This window comes from Chelonoidis abingdonii, chromosome 4 (assembly GCF_003597395.2).
Source record: "Chelonoidis abingdonii isolate Lonesome George chromosome 4, CheloAbing_2.0, whole genome shotgun sequence".
Classification (NCBI taxonomy): domain Eukaryota; kingdom Metazoa; phylum Chordata; order Testudines; family Testudinidae; genus Chelonoidis; species Chelonoidis abingdonii.
This window is the reverse complement of record NC_133772.1, coordinates 132,421,541-132,440,883: the sequence shown is the minus strand read 5'-3', so window position 1 is coordinate 132,440,883 and position 19,343 is coordinate 132,421,541. Positions and strand designations below refer to the sequence as shown.

The following is a 19,343-nucleotide window of genomic DNA, read 5'->3' as shown; positions in this document are numbered from 1 at the left end:
CACACAAAAGTTGCACCACTTTAACTGTACCAACGTACAGTGTAGCTATGAAAAGCCGGTGGCTTTGTTTATTGTGTACTGCACCTTTAAATGTCTAAAAACTCTGCAGCAGCCATTTTGTTCTCAGAGTTATAGTCAGTATAGAGAAGATGCATACTGTGCTCTCCCACAGAGACTTTACTTTGATTTTATCTAAAATAGTCCCAGCTTTAGATTGGTTGTTCTTTGTGCATGGAAGAACATAACAATGGCATTATAATCCTTTTAGGGGCAGATACCTTCCTCTGTCCACCCCCTCTATCCCACTCTGGCAGAGTACAGGAGCTGGCCTTATGCTGCAAGAAGCCCAGTGCAGACACAGCCTAAGGCTGCTGTAAGTGACTCTGTGCTACCCCCTTGCAAACTCCCACCACAAGAGGTGTGCATGGGGCAAAGGAGGACTGTCCATAGTGCATCCCTCTAGGGAGATTCTGGAATGCTTTAGATTGTGGAGCATCCCATAAGCAGCCCTCAGGCTGCTAGGGTAAAGCAGGGCATGGGAAGACTGCTCTGACTTACACAGGATGCTGTTTCAGACCCCACATGGGGGGGGAGGGGCAAATGGGGTCATGTCCCCCCAATTTGCTGCTTGACTTGTAGTGAGCATGCTCAGTAACACTGCTGAAGACTGCTGCCCTCACTCTCCCCTCCCACTTCCTCCCCCCCACACACACTATTAGCAGACACAGATCATCTGTGCTCCTGCACAAAGGTGACTTCAAACCATCTGTATTTCCCCCATCTCAGGGATGTGCATTCTGTATTGGGCCTCCAGGGGCGCAGCATAGAATCTCACTCCCTAGTGAGCAGGCAAGGCACTTCCATTCTCATGACAGACTTAACAGTTTAGTATTTAATAGCATGTCTACAGTAGCATTTTGCAGTACGCCATAGGCTGTTAAATTGATAATATAGATTTGCAACATGGCCATGTCATTTTTAATGTGGGTGCATTAACACAGGCCTGGGTTACACTAGCGGGGGGTGGGGTTGGAACTAAGATACGCAATTCAGCTACGCTATTTGCATAGCTGAAGTTGAAGTATCTTAGTTCGACTTACCTGGCTGTCCTCACAGCAACGTGTCGACTGCCTTGGCATCCCTGTTGACTCCACTTACTCCTCCTGCCGAGGTGGAGTACTGGCGTCGACTGGCGGATTGATTTATCGCATCCAGACAAGAAGCGATAAATTGATCCCGCATACACTGAACACGTATAGACGTATCCTCAGAGTTTCCTGTTTTGCTGCATTGACATTCTCAGCTGTATTGTAGCATTTTTGTTCTGTTTAATTTCACTGAGCATTTATAAAGAAAAAAATTAAACAAGAGTGATCACTGTTCAAATGACTGTGTATTATGTTACCTGTGTTTATGTAAGAGAGAAAGGATGGTCTTAACTAGCTAAGGCCTTGGATCACAACTTGGGAGACTGAGGTAAATTTCCAGCTATGCCATACACTTCTTGTGTGATGTAGGGCACATCACTGAATCTCTCTGTTCCCCATCAGTGAAATAAAATGATAATACAGCCTTTCGCCACCTTCTCCCCCACATTGTCTGTCTTATTTAGTTCTATTGTAAGCAATCTGAGACTGTCTTGGACTATGTGTTTGTACAGCATGTAGTACAGTGGGGGTCTCTAGGTGTTGCTGTAATGCAAATAATAATTTCAAGGTCTGTCAGGGAAATTCAAGTGGGCAGGCACATGGTGTCTCTGGAGCTCCACACGTGTTTACTAAAATGCTCAGGCAAGGAAATTAAAGGCAGTAGGCCAAATTCAAACCTGTTGCGGTTCCAGTGGAGTAATGCCAAGTCTGAATCAGACCAATATATAGTTTATGATCTGGTATTTCTTAAGAAGAGGAAAGGTCACCACATGATCACTAAGTAAAACACACCACTCCTACATGGCAATGTTAGTGTTTGCCATAGTTAGGATTAGGACTACAGAATTAGCACATAAAAATAAAATGTTTGGTCACTTTTACCTAGGGAGTTCCATGCCTAGATGAAAACGCTAAAAGAAGTTTCTTCACTTTTATGTACAGTAAACCCTCACTAGATGGCTCCTTACAGCAAGCAAATATGAGCTCAACAGCAAGAGTACCAATGCGACGTTATATGTAAGAACACACACAATTTTATGCTAATTAGGCTTTCTAGCTGTTTGAGTGCAATGCACATAACACATTGGTTTGTGGCTGAGCAAACAAGTAGCTACATGAGTTACCAGTGCAGTGACACTATTTTATGACTGGCAAATCATGAGTCAGACTGGCACTGTCATCCCTCTCAAGTTTAATACGCCCCCTGCCCTTTTGTATGCATTTTTAAGCAAATCTGTTTCACATTCAGCTGTCTAATTCAGAGAGCAAAGGTGGGCTGGGGCAAGGAGGCTGGTGGGAACAGCAGATTCCAGTTGAGGCACTAGACAGTCTGGAGTCCTATATGTCACGTAAGCAAAGAGGTGGCATGCACCCTAAAATGGCTCTTTAAAGTCACTATCACAGGAACATTTTATTTATAACACATATTAACAGGTTGCTCTGTACAAAAGAACAAAGAGAGAAACAAACTTGTTTACTTCTCATTCATACTTCATGCACACAGTGTGGTTCAAGGTTGTGCAAGTCAACTGTGCACTCATTAATGAGTGACAGCAATTGGTGCATATTCCATACTTGGATAAACATGTTTATTACATGGTTGGAAGATGTATGTGAAAGTGGTGGTATTACACAGGAAACTTAGAGACAGTTTACACTGTAGAATTAAGGGTCTGATTTATAGCAATAAAAGGAAAGGTGCATTTGATATTCCATCCCTTTGCAATACTCTTAGGCCATTCAGTGGTTATCAACCTGCAGCCCAATCAGCACACAGCTGCAGCCCATGTGACATCCTCAGGGCCACACAGGTAGTATTGGATGCAGCCCACAATGGTAAATTGGTTGAGAACCACTGGCCTAGATGCTCCAGGGTCATTAGGTACCTACGAATCTGGGCCTCAGTGTTAGTGGGAGCTGGATCAGGCCCAGGATGTCCCTATCAGCTCCTATAATTGCTTTATTCATTGCTTCCCCTTTCCATTCTGCCTTTGTGCTGGGCATTGCGTTAACTGAGAACTAGCTGAGGTATGCCAATCTATTTTACTCAGTTCAGTCTCTTTAAGGGAACCATTGGAAACAAAGTTTGAAATACAAGCAAACTCTCACAGCTCAAACGTGGCAGTTTATTTCTGAACACAATCGGTATAGATGCTGAAAATCAACATAGATAAAATACAGTGAATGTATCTGTGATTAGCCCACAACATTGATATAAATATTCAGATTAGAGAATTATAGCAATTACATTAAATAACTCACTGGAACAATTTCATTATTGATGGCCAAATTGGATAATAGAAGTATCCCAAACAAACACAAGCTGCACTAGACCAGACCAAGAAATGGTATCCTAATATTGTAATAACTGATCATCTAATTAATAAAATTGTTTTCTTCCCCTAACAACTCAGGGCTTAGAGTTTTTAGACAGACATTTCTATCATGTTTATTTTTTTAAAATTGACTTTGTTTTTCTCAGCAACTTCCCCTTGAAATGCAATTGTTTTCAGCAGGTCTGAAAGGCTGGATTAGTAGAGGGGAGAGTTTGCCTTCAAATTATACACATAGATTTTGTTGTTGTTATTTCTACAGTCACTAACCTATTAATAAAACCCTAGTGCAATAACACTCAAATTCCACTCCTTGTTTCACCTCATATATTTTGAGATTACATCTCTTTTACACAACACAATATGCTTTCAGCAAACAGTGATGAATTATTATTAATTGCTCACAGCTTCATACAGCAGCCAGAAGGATTAACTCATGAACTGGACAATAAAAGAGGAGATGGCAAGTCATCACCCAATGAGCCTTCTGAGATGGGCAATAACAGTGATGTATCTAGAATACCCATGGAAGAATTTCTGCTGTATTCATTTATATTTAATACAATTTATTGCTGTTGCGCTATCTGTAGGCAAACATCTAGATGACTGAGATTTGAGGAAGAGATTGAAGAATTCTCACCTACATGTCCCAGACACTGTGTCTTCAGGGGCTCTTGGGTTGCCTTTCAACAACAAGGAAGATGGTAGCATCTCCCCTGACAGCTGTTTGATGGCATTGACTAGGTGTTCATGGTTATAGCCTCACTTACATCCTTGCACATCTTGTTTTTCTTCTCCGTCCTCACACGCCTGAGAGCTCAAAGTGGTCATGTAATTGCACCAAGGAAAGGACAGGACTGATCTCTCAGCATCATGGAGTTCTGGTCATCTGCAATTGGATATGTAAATAAAAGAAAAAAGGAAGGAAAAGGAAAAAACCCACTCAACTTTGTAAGTTATTTAACTGTTTACGGTTGCTTTAATATTCCTTATGGAGAAATAACAGATATGGATTTGGAAATCTCCTGCGGTTCTTCCGTTTTTACTTACTTCAAGCAACTGCGCCGCCCTTGAAGGCAATTTTAGGCTATCTATACCAGGGAAATCTGTACATTTCAACCTTTTTAGGCATCTGCACCAGATTAAAGGTTTCAATTGTTCCAACTAATGATACATTTAAGGTTACGCCTTTGGGGCTGGGGAAGGGTGGGAGCTTAGGGGAACAGAAAATGAAGTGAATTCTTTAAAAAAAAATAAATATTGAACAAGATAAAGGGTAAAATGTTCAAATCAGTTGGGTGCTTCTAGGAGCTTAATTAACCATTTTCTGGAGAGACTGAGAGTTTGTCCACCCAATAAAGTTTTATCAGTTATACCAGTATAAATATACCAGTATAGTTAAACTCATATGACTCCTCCATCTGGACACTCTTATTACAATATAAAAGTGGCTTTTTTCAGCTTAGTTTAAGACCATTCACAAGCCACATAAGATAAATTGAACCAACCCCCCCCCCCCCAATTTACAATTGGGGCACCATTTCAGACTTTGGTAATGGGGGGAGGGGTGACTTTACCCATGATTCCAGGGATTACTTAGGCACCTGAAAACTCTATGGTTGTTTTTGTTTTGTTTTTTTTGTTCGGTTTGTTTTTTTTTTTAATTTTATTTTTGTTTTGCAGATAGTTTAGAAATTAGTTGACAGGAGCACTGTATCTAATTCCTACATAAAGAAAGAAAAATATATATATGCAAACACCAATTAAAGCCATATTTTAAATTTATATGTAAATTTAAAACAATCAGGGGATAATACAGCAAGATATGCTCAATCCCAAGCCTTGAGGTGTCAGTTTTGGAGCTTTAACACATAGTTACTCATTCTCTGACTCCAGATTAAATTTGATCAGTTAGCAAGAAAAAAAATTTAATTCCTACCCTTACTTAACTCTAAGATTCAAATTGGGTTCTTTCTGCTTCTTTCATTTTCACCAGCAATGCATTCAACAATTCTGTTGGTGTATGAGGCCAAACAGAATACAGTTTGTTTTCCTTTACTGATATTGGTTCCTGCACCAATAAGAGTAAAAACATGTCGGTATCCATAAAATAAACTGATTTGACTCGAAACAGAGAAAGTAGATGTATTTCATTGTAAAAATGTCACCACAGAGCTGCTTTACTGACCACAACTGGACTTTAAAGAAAAACCCACATTTATTTTTGTCAGGCTGGACATACAAGATATACCAATGAACATTATTATTATCCATCATATAAGTCATTAGCTAGGAGAGTGTGCAGTCTTGAGGGTAGAGTAGCAGAATGGGGATCGGAGCTGAGATACATTTCCAGTTCTAATACTAACATGTTCTGACATCTTGTGGCAAGGTCACTGAAGGGACACTGGTTCAGTTTAAAATTTTAATGTATATTATTACTTTGTTACTAACTCTTGAATACAACAATTGAAACAATTGCAGAAAAATCTAGATTACTTTCTTTGTAGGCTACTTACTTTTTGCAGTTCACCAAGCTTGGAATAGATCATTTCACATCTGGAAACTTCCTACTAGTGCAGTGTGTCTCAAACATTTTTATTGGTGACCCCTTTCACATCGCAAGCCTCTAAGGGCGATCCCCACAATAAATTAAACACACTTTTAAATATATTTACCACCATTATAAATGCTGGAGGCAAAGCAGGGATTGGGGTGGAGGTTGCCAGCTCGCAACTCCCCATGTAATGACCTTGTGACCCCCAGTTTGAGAATCCCTGTACCAGTGCAAGGCCCCATGAGTTTATACTGCACCTGCCTGGAGCTCTAAGGGTGTTGCCTACTACAAATAATAATAAACTAGAAACTGACTTTAAACAAGAGTCAAACTGACACTTTCAAGTCACTTTCACTTCTGTTTAAAGGCCAGTTACTTTCCAGAAGGCTCATAAACACAACACGGCAGTGACTGAGTTACAGTTCTCACAGGAAAATATTTAAAACCAAACCCCAAGAAAATTCCACATTTTAAAGTTGAGAAAAAAATTGAGTCTTGTTTATTATTTAGCATTTGTATATATGTATTTTTAAAGTACCATTCTGTGTTTGGATGATGTGCCTCAGTTCCCGTTGCTGTAAACTGGGAATAATGCTACTTGCCTGCCTGCCATATGGAATTATAAGGATGATATTGAGATCTGTGGGGCAGGAACTGGGCCTTCTTATTGGTTTGTATGCTGCTGAGCACAATGAGGGATTCCTACTGATAAGGTCTTTAGGCGCTGCTGTAACATTAGCCAGCTGTTGAGATGCTGGCTGGTGGCAGCTGAACGGGACTTACCAGGCGGTTGGGGTGTTGGTGGCATACAGGTTGCTCTCTGTGTTGGCCAGCAGCACAGCCTTCATCCCCCAAGAGCTCAGCACCTGCTGGCAGAATTTGCAGCACAGCATGGACATGCACCTTCCCTTGAAGGTGCAACTGCTAGTGGACATGATGGCTCTGGATGAAAAGGTCTGTCCCCATTCTCTTCCCAGAGAGACACGAGGGTGCTTCCTGCTTCTCTGAGGGCAAACAGACCCCAAGGCCCACTTAGCTGCTCTTAGCCCCCCACCGTTCTTCAGTTCCCATTCCCTCAGGATCCTTGCTCCAGGGACTGTTTCCCCTCAGCTGATCTTCCCACACTCACTGCCCGCTCCCTCAGGACTCACCCCTGGAGACTGACTCCCCTTTCCCACTCCACTACTCCCCCCACCACTAATGGGGGCCCTGTGCTCCCCCTCTGCTTCCCACTACCACCATTGGGGACCCTATGCTCTCTGCTCCCATCCTGACTGACCCCTTCCTTGCCTGCCTCACCCTCAGAGGCCCTACACACTGCCCCTCCTCTTTGCCGAAGGCCAGCATCGGCCATGCTGCTGTTAGACCCCAGCAGGCTAGGCTGTGCGAGCCCCCTTCTTCAGAGCTGCCAGACTCAGTTTGAATCACCACCCTTGCTTCTCACTGGAAGAGAGCCCCCATGCCCCTAGTGCCCAATTGGAGGGATCACGGCTAGGACATGCCTTCTCAGCTCCTCATTGGAGAAGCCAGCCCCCTCCTCCTATGAGTTAAAGGCTCTGTTGCTCCTTATTGGCCCAGGGTGGTTGGGGCATGTGCCACAAGCAGACCTCTGGTACGAAACTCCCCCTGCCCTCCCTAAATGGCGCCCCTGCCACCAATACTTTCATACCAGAATAAGGGTGCCCACACAGGGGTTATACCAGTACATCTATATCAGCATGTCACAGGTTCCCCTGAACCAATGGACCATTTCATGAGGTGAGCTCCTTCAAGTCAATTGATGACCAACTCAGAATGGTCAACTGGACTTTAAATTCTACTCAGTCAAAGAGGTCTGGCTTGCCTGAATTTCTTGGGTTCCAACAGGGGAGATCCTTCCTTCCCAATATTAGCTTCACCTAGAACTGTCCCTAGAAGAAGCAGACAGTCCTTTTTATCTTCTCTGCTCCCAGCCCTTCTAGTCACTGGAGGAGCAAATCTTGTTGGATCTGCCAGCAGCTGATCCTGGGTGGGCTCTCTAGGCAGTTCTTGGAGGTCTAAACTCACTCTTCTACCTCAACAGGACACCTTCTTCAGGCAGGGTGTGCAGAGGGCAGTTAATGCCTGGTGCAAACAATGTACCTGGTAAAACTTTCCTGTGTAGATAAGGCCTAAGTCATTTAGGTGCTTTTGAAAATTTTACTACAAGAATCTGCATCCAGCTAATTTCTCATCCCCCTCGAGCCTTGTTCCCTCTAATGACAAACTCAGGGTCTCCGCTCTGTCTGCAGCCCTGATACAACAGCTGTCTGTCTACCTCCTGTTCCTTTTAGTGTGACAAACCACACTGATAGATGGGGTAATCAAAATCCTGGAGCACGACACTGGTGTCTGAGAGCAACTTTAGATTCATTGAGGGTCAAAGCATGTGCAAATAAATAGGAAGCAGGCAGCAGTAGCATACAGGATCCCAGCACAGATTTGATTAAAGCCCATAGCATCCCCTCCCACGGCGAAACCATATAGGAGTCTGCAAACCCAATGAGGAGAGGGAGGATGATCTGGTATTAAGGCACTAGAATGGCACTCAGCAGGTCCAAGGTCAATTTTCAGCTGTACCACAGACTTCCTGTGTGGCCTTGGTCAGGTCATTTAATCTTTCTGTGCTCAATTCCCCATCTGTGAAATGGGGGAACTACTTCCCCAGTCCTCAGGGGTGTCATGAAGCTATATGCATTAATGTTTTGGAGGTGTTAGATAGTATGGCAATGGTGGCCATAGAAATAACTAGATAGAGATTCCCCTGACAGAATGCCCACTGAGATTATTTGCTCTGAGTGAAAAGTTTATAGGAGGATCATCCTGCAAAATGCATGGCTGTTAAGGCAGCCATTGGAGCCACTGCCAGCCCCTCACCTTGTCTGTGGCAGCCCCTGGGCCTCCACCCCTCTCTGAGGTTCATCAGTTGCAAGGGGCTGCACGTAAAGTAAATACACCTCTACCTTGATATAACAAGACCCTATATAACATGAATTTGACTGTAACGTGGTAAAGCAGTGCTCCAGGGAGGCAGGGCTGTGCACTCTGTTGGATCAAAGCAAGTTCGATATAATGTGGTTTCACCTGTAACACGGTAAGATTTTTTGGCTCCCAAGGACAGTGTTATATCGAGGTACAGGTGTACCAGTGGTCATTATTAAATTCTGTGCAGCTTTCCTGCAGGCTTTATGGGAGATGGTGCTTTGTCCTGACAGCCCCCAACAGAAAGATCCAAACTGATGTTGCTGGTTTTCCCTATTTCCCAAAAAAATCAATATAACTGAAAAACCAGGAGTTGAATACCTCTTGCCCAAAAACAAGTCGTGCGTTCTTACAGACAGACTTAGAGTTATAACCTGCACAATGGCTAGGGCAATCCTGTTTTTAGCCATGATGCCCTGCAAAGTGATATACCTCCCAGCAGGACACCATATATATTATCTTATCTCCTAGACACAAACCACCAGTTACACAACAGCTGAAGAATGAAGAGGAATTGTGGCCAAAGAACATTTACCTACTCAAGATGGATTACACAAGACTGACATTGCACCTATCTTGTGAATGACAGTGTAACAGCTGCCATCTTGGCTGACACACTGGGGATTAAACTGGGGAAGTCCACAGCTAAAAGCAGGAGCTGTTACAGTTTGAGATAAAGAGACAAACTCATCTTAGCTTGCTGACGCTATAACAGACTTACACATAGGACTGAGCTGGAATGAGATTTTTCGTTCTGCAAAAATTTCCAAGATTTTGGGGGAACAATTAGTTCTGTAGTGGAATGAAAAACAATAATCTCAGATTTTTCACAGAACAGGTGCTTGGCTTCCTGGCCAGCAGCCAAGAAGCTGAGTTACCCACCTCTGCTCCAGGAGGGCAGCCCAAGAAGCCAGACAGGTGGGGAACCACCATCTGACTCCCCCAGTAGCCAGCCAGATGGAGAACTGGTCACCATCTCGCCAGGGAGCTGGTGTCTGAGTCCTCCGGATCCTAGGGAGCCCTGGAACCATGACAGCCCACATTTAACCAACACATTTTAAATGCCTAGCATAGACAGAACATGGATTTTCATGTGTATTAGCCAGCTGAAGGCCTAGGTTTTATCTCAATCAGCCGACACAGGTCAAAATACAGCTTGTCCTGCCTACACTAGGCGTTTAAAGTACGTTTGTTAAAATAGGCTAGCTACTATCTTTTTAAAAACACCTGCTAGTCTAGACATCTCCCAAATGAGTGAGCTAGGCCTCCTGCTGACTGATTTAAACTACAAATGATGCACATTTGTGCATGCAAAGCAAATGAAATCAAATACATGTGTAAAAGTGGTCAGACAAAACGATATGTTTTTCTAGTTTCATAAAAGCCGTGTGTGTTTGTTCTGCTAAAGAAGCAGTTTTGACTGAATGAAGCACAGACCACTAGAAAAAATACATGTAAGATAGGTCATTGTCTCTTGGGCTGTCATGTGCTATGCAGAGAAAGAGTTTCCCTATTGGATAAAACCCACATAATCCACAACATTCAATGCCTTTTGGCAGAGTGTGGGCAGACATAAGCCCAAACTCTGTGCATTTTCCTGTAAGAACACCTTGTGACAGCTAGCTTCTGAGCCCTCCCTCATGTCCTCATTTCAGTGTTTTCCCTCAGCATTCTCAGCTGAATCACTCTTCCATCATTGACATCACTGTGGGCAGCTTTCCATATATAGGTGTGGAAAACGGTGAGACCTCCAGCTCAGTCATAGTCAAGTGGGGATGAGCAGTGAATCTTTTGCCAAGGCCCAGAATTAGAGTTCTGTAGGGACTTGTGCAATTTTTGCATCCTGAATCAAGATTTAAGCTTAAAAAGGAGCAGATCTGGGATTCCCCTTCACACTGGCTGCAGATATTGTGTTTCATGGAACAGATCCTTTAGTCTCTGTATCTTGCTGGAGCTGAAGGCATTTGTATTCAAATCCTTATTTAGACTCTAATGCTATTTAGTACTGGATACAGGGATTTTATACTGGAAATGGCACCGTTGACTTTACTATTGCCCAAACACACAATTAAAGCTTTAAGATGCTGTTTCCTCTCCATTGTGTTTACATTGTCCTCTAGACTCTCTCAGAAAGTGTTATTATTCTGCCATATTTACTCAGCTAATAACATTTACTCTGCCCAGTGTCTCTCCTCCATGTTCTTTTCAAGACTTTCACCAGAGTGAAAATGATGTGAATACGTGTAAAATGGTTATACTTAGTTCAGTTGCCACTTACAGTACTCTGAATTTACTTAAACTTATGCCACAAAAGTATATATTATAGCACCACTATACACAAAATTGTGTCAGGCATTCCCATTGTAAAGCCCTCTTTTCAGGAGTTAAACATCTTTACTGATTATAACAATACACTGCACTCACTTATGGCTTTGCTATACTATAAAATGTGAGCTTGGTCAAATATGGCTATGAAAAGTGAAGTTAGCAGACACCATCACTGGTGTAGGCAGGCCAAATTGTGATCAGCATCCACACTGAGCATTGTGTCAGCTAACTCCATGCGTCACAGTTTTGTTGAACTTGGTAAGTGTGTAATATAGACAGACCCTTGTAGAAAACCTGTCATCCAGAGATCTCAACATGTTTTACAAGCAATAACAAAAGCTGATACTATATGAAATAGGTGCATGTTTCTACTTTACATATCGATTATCTGTAAAACATGTACAGAGGTATGTGACTCACTCAGCTACTCCAAAAGTGAGTGACAGAGTCAAGAACAGAACTGACTCCCAAGGCCCTTCTCCCACGACTAAACCACACTTCCTCCAACAAGGCACTGGGGGACAGATTCCCTTAGAGGCCCCCAAACCAGAAGCAAATTTATTTAAATCCTAAAATGATTAATACATGAAAGGATTAGCTTCAATCTTGTTTTATTCTCAAACTAACTCACCACTCTTACTTATGGTAAATCTAACTTATGGGAGCTTTCAAAAGTTAACCAGCAAAGAAATCCTTCCTAAGCCTATGTTCTGTGCAGATTTAAATGTTGTGTCAGTGTTTGCAGTGAAATACAGCACCATCATTTCTCTCAAGTGTGGAAGGGAGAGTAAGTTTATGAAGAGCTGATCACAGGAACGGGGCCAAACTGAGTTTGAGTTCACAGAAAGGATATGCTTGTTTTTCCCTTAGAAAAAATACAGAGTAGGGATGAGATTAAAATTTGCTTCATATTCACTGTGTAGTGTAGACAAAGAGTAGCAATGTTCTAGGTACAGTGGCATTCCAAAAAAAGCACCCCAAAGTGCTGTTTCCCAAGTTCTGAGGCTCCCAACTCAGCTGGGACATCAAGGCTCCTGGTTCTCCTTCAGCCCCCCGGCCAGGAGTCGAGCAACCCAGCTGGCCTGGGAGTCAGGAAGCTCTGGGGTTCTGGCTCCAAGGCAGTCAGCATGGCAGGCTGCCCCAGAGCCACAGATCCTGGAAGGTCAGAGATCCCAAGCTCCAGGGAAGTTTGCATTGCAGGGATGACATGGACCCTGGAAGCCCGTGCTACAGAGGAGCCAGCAAGTGAGCTGGAAGGAAACCAAGCAGGTTTCAAAACCCTGCCAGGTTCCTTTAGAAATTAGTTGAAATTGAACCATTTCTATTAAATATTTTTATTTAAATAAATGGGCAAAAAACTTTTGAAAAAATGAAAAAACTTTTCATCTGAATTTTTCTAGCCAGCTCTGGTCACATGGCTCTTGATGTTAGTAAAGCTGGAGAAATGCTGCAAAATGTTGTCCACAAGTACTTGTTTGAATTTTAAAATGAATTCTTGTGACTGTGTTCGAGCTCTATTGTACACTGCCACCTCGATATAAGGCCACCCAATATAACACGAATTTGGATATAACGCGGTAAAGCAGTGCTCGACGGGGAGGGGGCAGGGCTGCACACTCCGGTGGATCAAAGCAAGTTCAATATAATACGGTTTCACCTATAATGCGGTAAGATTTTTTGGCTCCCAAGGACAGCGTTATATCAAAGTAGAGGTGTACTTACATTGTGTGAAAGTTCCAGCTAATGAGCTTACTGGCAGGAATGTTCTCAGAAACACAGAATTTTAAAATGAATGCTGCACAATATTTCCAGAAAGCAATTTTTGAATTAATAGGCACAATCAATCAATCACAACACCAGAGTCCTGATTTTAGCAGCTAACTTCATCCCATCAGGGGATCGACTCGTACCATGTGATTTGTATGACCAATCAAAACAGCTCAAATGTTAAATATAGCTAACTGCTTGATAACACACAAATTGCCAAGTATTAATTGCAGAAATTTAGGGAATAGTTATGAATAAATACATTCAAGATTATTAGAATGTGCTTGCAGACCATTTGTGATAGAACAAGTCAGGATTTTTGTCAAGTAAATTATTCACTGTGAATTATTTGCCCAGCCTGGGATGTTAATTGATACATTTCATCTTCATGTATTTGATACACAAAAAATGTTTATGTTAACCAAAGTTAACATCGCAGCACTGTTGGGAAGAGAATTTTGCCAATGATTACTTCCTTTAAATATGAAATTGGGATCAAAACAATAAGTTTCTGATTTTTCATCTATTTTTAGTATATATTTAGTATATTTATAATATACTTCTCCATTGATAGTGATGAAATAATTGCAACAGACATACTATGAATTTATAACAGAGTGACATCTTCAGAGCTTTGATGAAATATTTTTCCACAACTGCTTTGTCTTCTTCAATCTTCATACTGATTTGGGCTGTAATCCCACCTGCACTGCACACACACACCCTCCCCCACCCCACACCCTCACAAAGCCCAACCAAACAACATTGGTGAGGGGGAACTCTATGGCAGAGGCAGAGCACAATAGATTTGAGTTAGGGTTGTTCAAATATTTTCCATCAAAACTGTTTTCATGGAAAGTTTGGGCTTTGATTAAACAAACATTTTCACAGGAAGTGTCTGTGTTCCCTGGAAAATATTAATACGTAGTTGAAAAACCAAACACTCAAAACTAATTATTTTTTTTTGCCAAAAACAAACATATTTCAGTTCAAAATAAGCACTGGTTTTCAATATTTTGCCAAAAAGTCAGAATTCACCACAACAAATAATCTATTTTCTGATCAGTTCTAATTTATGCCTGACTCATAGGCACGCTCCGTCACAGCTCCTTTGCAGCCACCAGTCCAGCATCTGGGCTGGTACAGTGGACATTGTTCTTCTGCCTGGTTTTTGGGTCACTGTGTCTACAGAAGTGTAGATTCAGCAGCATCTGTCCATTTTCTAGCCAAGGCCCAATGAGCTGGCCTATTTAAGACTGGCATAAAGACCTGCTTTTTAGAGTTCTCCAGTATTGGTATACATCCTAATAATCCCAAACCACACCTCCTTCCACACACAGATGGCTAACGTTGTTGGAGGACCTTACACACACCCCATACATGATTGAATTTCACTCTTGATTGACTAGAAGCCATTGTTTAGTATTTGGCTTCCTATGAAGAAGTCCTATTCAGCCATTCCTAACAGAAGTCTTACAGCTCATTTAGAGTTCAATCATCATCTGCAGTATAATAAAACAAACTGCAGTCAGGTAATCTCTTAATAAATGAAAATTTGCAATAAAACTATGTGAGCACCACAGAGACATGGAAAGGATGAATAACCTAAAGGTACCAGCCCGAACAAATGCACTGTACATATATTGCCTACATTAGTACTGATTCTTATATCCAGGAATCCTTGATAATGATTTTTCCATCTAAAACACAGAAAATTATCATAATGGCATAATTTGTGCTGCATAATTAAATAATACTGGCATTTTTATTATAAACCCCTTTATAGGAGTCTATAAAATACTTTTAAATGTATGCTGTAACCTAAATTTGGACACGTATTCTGTAAATTGTAATGAACATTCACTCAACTGCCTTTCTTTTTAGAGGGGGTCAAGTTCTTAGGTTTATTTGTTGTTGTTTTGTTTTGGGGGGGTTCCCTAAATGCATAGGTGAAATCATATAAGTCTAAAATGAGTTTTGTTTCAAATTAAAGAAAACAGAAAAGAACAAAAGCAGAGTTTTCATGAGAGAGAGAAGTATAGCGTGTGTGCTTCCTCCATGCAGTCTGCTGCAACTCTGAGAACAAAATGGCTGCTGTGTCTGTGTAGCAATAGTGGGCTTAAACATTTAAAAATGCAGTACAGAGACAACAAAGCCACATAGTGCACTGGCAAGGCCAGCCTTAGACCAAATGGCTCCCCAGGCAAGAAGTGTCTTTGGCGACCGCCTCCCTCCGTCACCCCATGAAACCCTTCCATCCGCAGCCTCCCTCCTGTCCTCCACACTCTCCCTCTTGAAACTCTCCTGCCCGCTGTTTACTGCATCCCTCCTTATCTGCCCCCACTCCCATGGGGGAGGAGGGTGGAGGACAGGAGAGATGCAAACAGTGTGAGCAGTGGGGGCCTTGCAGGGGAGGAACGTGGAACACACGAGTGGTGAGGGCCTCACAGGGGAGGGGGTGGAGGAGAGGAGGGATGTGCCGGCCTCGGGGAGCGGGGAGAGGAGGGATGCAGTGAGCAGCAGCGAGGAGGCGGAGGGCCAGGGGCAGGGCCTGAAGTGGAGCAGGGGTGGAGTGTGGGTAGGGTCACGGGTGGAAGAGGGGGGACAGGGAGCTAGCTTTCCCTAGGAGAAGCTTCACCTGCCACCTATGGGCGGTCTGCATGCTCGTGCACCACTGCAGAAGGAGGGAGATATGGGTATATTGGGGCATGGTCAGAGGGGTGCATGCAGCACAGATGTACAAAGACAAAACTCTTTGGAGAAAGCAGCAGGCTTTGTCTGAACATCTTCTCTCCCTATTCTGCAGTGGTGGTGGGCTTTGACCTGGCTGTACACCATGGACTGCAGGACTTAGTCCTTCAACTTTGCAATTTCTGTGCACATTTTCTAGAGTGCTCAGCTTGCCTCAAATCATACCTGTCTTCTACAAGATTTGGCCCAGGGGCCTTATTTTGAGTCTGAACTCACAGCCTTTTCCCATGTAGGATCCATGGGATTACTCAGGCGAGGAAGGGCAGCAGGGGCAGGCCTTTCCTTTTTGTATGCTGTTTGTTTTTACTGAGTTTTGCATATCACAGCAAGACAAGACTACAGTATGAGTAAAGGCAGCTGAAAACAAACAAGCAGAGCCAAATGCAGGGTCCCCTCTAGCTATCAGACACTCCAAATAGGCTCCTGTTGGTGTTTCTTTAAAGGAACATTAGAATAAGGCCAGTCTTCGCTTACAGACAGCCTCCCAACCTGAAGTAAATACTCACCAGCAACCGCACACCATACAACATAAACACTAACCCAGGAACCTGTCCTTGCAACAAAGCCCAACGCCAGCTCTGTCCACATATCTATTCAAGTGACACCATCATAGGACCTAATCACATCAGCCATTCCATTAGGGGCTCATTCACCTGCACATCTACCAACGTGATATATGCCATCATGTGCCAGCGATGCCCCTCTGCCATGTACATTGGCCAAACCGGACAGTCTCTATGCAAAAGAATAAATGGACACAAATCTGACATCAGGAATCATAACGTTCAAAAATCAGTGGGAGAACACTTCAACCTCTCTAACCACTCAGTGAGGGACTTGAAGGTGGCAATTTTGCAACAAAAAAACTTCAAAAACAGACTCCAAAGAGAGACTGCTGAACTCAAATTCATATGCAAATTAGATACAATTAACTTAGGTTTAAACAGAGACTGGGAATGGTTGGGTCATTACACTAATTGAATCTATTTCCCTATGTTATGTTCTCCTCACACCTTCTATGGGTCATCTCAATTATCACTTCAAAAGTTTTTTTTCTCCTGCTGATGATAGCTCATCTCAATTGATTATACTCTTCCTGTTGGAATGCATACTTCCACATTTTCATGTTCTCTGTATGTATAAATATCTCCTGTCTGTGTGTTCCATTCTATGCATCCAATGAAGTGGGCTGTAGCCCACGAAAGCTTATGCTGAAATAAATTTGTTAGTCTCTAAGGTGCCACAAGTACTTCTGTTCTTTTTAGAACAAGCTAGTAATGAACAAAGGGAAACTGACACTTGTTTGCATACAGTGACTTTTATATGCAATTCTGATCACTTTCATACTAACATAGCAAGCTCCACACACCATACAGTACAGTGTAACCACTGGAGACTGTGTATTGAACCAAATTCAGTGCTGACTGACACCCACTGCAATCCTATGGAAGTCTCTGGGATTGCACGGACTGCAGATCAGCTCTGAATTCAGGCCATTGTGTCAAACATCCAATTGCTAACCCCTTCATAATACCAGCTGATAATCCTAGTTGAAAACAAACAACGCTTGAAATGCTTATCAGTATTCCCAACCCCATTCCAGTACCTCAAACATCAGGAGGAGGACTCTTCCAGTACACAGTCCTACGCACAACCTTCCTCCCCTCCAAACCAAGCCAGAAAGCATTGATTAGGGGTTTATGCAAAGAGCTCTGGCCCCTTCTACAATGCCTGCTGCAGATGGCCCATAGAACAACCTCCCTGCAGCTTTGGGAAGGCAGAAGTGGCAAAGTTGAAGTACAGCCCCCTTCATCCCCCTGGTCCTGCCCTCAGGCATGAATTTATTGGTGGATGAATATGTGCAGGGCCCAACAGAATTTGGCCTTGTGTTTGAAGACAAAAAAAATAAAAAATGCCCATAATGCTACACAAGTTCTATCCCAGGCTCTGCCACTGATTTCCTGAGTGACCTAAGGCAAAACACCTGGAATCTCTGTGCCTGTTTTCCTACCTGTAAATAGAACACAAAGATACTATCCACTTTTGGGGACAGGTGCAAGAACTATGGGTGGAAAGTGCCACATGCTGTTAAATGGCACTAGGCACACCAGTGGCCAAGTGCTTTTCGAAGACCCTGCTCAAGAATGACCTATCCGGGAGCATATTAGGAATTTCAAGCCCTGGCACCTTCAAATTAGAATAGCACTGAACGTGTCATTTTATTATTAAAATTATGTATTTACTTATTTATCTTATTGACATAAATGTATTCCTCTAGTGCCTAGGAGCCTTAGCTGTGGTCTTAGACTACATTGTGCTAGGCCCTGTACAAAGAAAGAATAAAAAGATGGTCCCTAAGAGCGTACCAAAAGACAACAAATGACTAGCCTGATAGACAGGGAGTACAAGGAGAAATTGGTCAGCATGGTGGTCTCTGGACACCAGCGGTTGTTGTCAGGTTTTTTGTAGGCATCACAGCAAAGGAGAGTTTAGAGGAGGGATGGGATGTGGATAACGAGCCATAGCACCACATTAATAACAAGACACACATGCAGCATGGCTTGCCTCCAAGTACCTTCAGAAAAGTCAAGATCAATCATTTAAAAACAGAAATTAAAATGAAAGCTACAGGAGAGAGCTCCTCCGATCAACTTTTTAACCTGCATGTTACTGCTTGCTGAATAAACATCCTCTCTTTTTAATCTCTTTGTACTGCACCACCCTCATGACCAACAAAAGCGAAAGCTTTTCTTCAGATCAGATTATGAAAAAAATTATGAACAAAAAATTTAAATAATTTCTCCCTGTTTGCAGTAAGAACTTTAGAAAAATGGAACAGATTATCTGGTGTGTGGCAGCCCCTTTGTATCTTTTTGGTAGCACAAAGTGGCCAGGAAGCAGCTAGATCTGGATGGCTGAGAAATCTCAGCTGGCCCAGAGCCAGAGTGCCTCACCCCCCAGCCCTAGGGGAAAGCCCATTAGATAGGGAGGGGTGGATCTAGAAAACCACCGCACTGTTGCCCACGCTTGCTGTTTTATTGCAAGTCTCATGATATTGGATCTTTTTCTTAAAGCACCCGCTCATGGAGTCATGTGCATAGGAAAGTATTGCAGCTTTCATTTTTCAAAAGCCCTCATGGGTATGGAGAAAAGCACAGGACCCAAGTGCACTCTGTAGGTTTAAAAAACAAAACAAACAAACAAAACCAGAAAGAAAATAAAAAGAACCCAAAATGTATTATGCTTTTTCTTAAAAAAAAACAAAAAAAAAACACCTCTCTCATGATTACTAAGCCAATATCACGATTTTTGAATACTTGGAGTAGGCAATACTGGAAGTGCTACATTCTATCTAGCCTCCTTGCTGGTGGGTGAACTTTCTGGGGACCTCCTGGTATAGGTTAGAATAGCACCTAGGATGATTTCCCTGCATGAGGCCAGGGCCGGCACTGACCAGCC

General features: G+C 42.7%; 1 long non-coding RNA gene across 4 annotated transcripts in view; it reads right to left on the bottom strand.

Annotated features, from left to right (window-relative positions):
* Positions 1-3,253: 3,253 nt before the first annotated feature.
* Positions 3,254-19,343, bottom strand: part of LOC142046791 (uncharacterized) — a 156,234-nt gene continuing 140,144 nt past the window's right edge. For all 4 annotated transcript variants that reach the window (XR_012655839.1, XR_012655838.1, XR_012655841.1 and 1 more), the window contains exon 5: positions 3,254-4,370. This is a non-coding gene — a long non-coding RNA (uncharacterized LOC142046791). The remainder of the gene's footprint in view (positions 4,371-19,343) is intronic.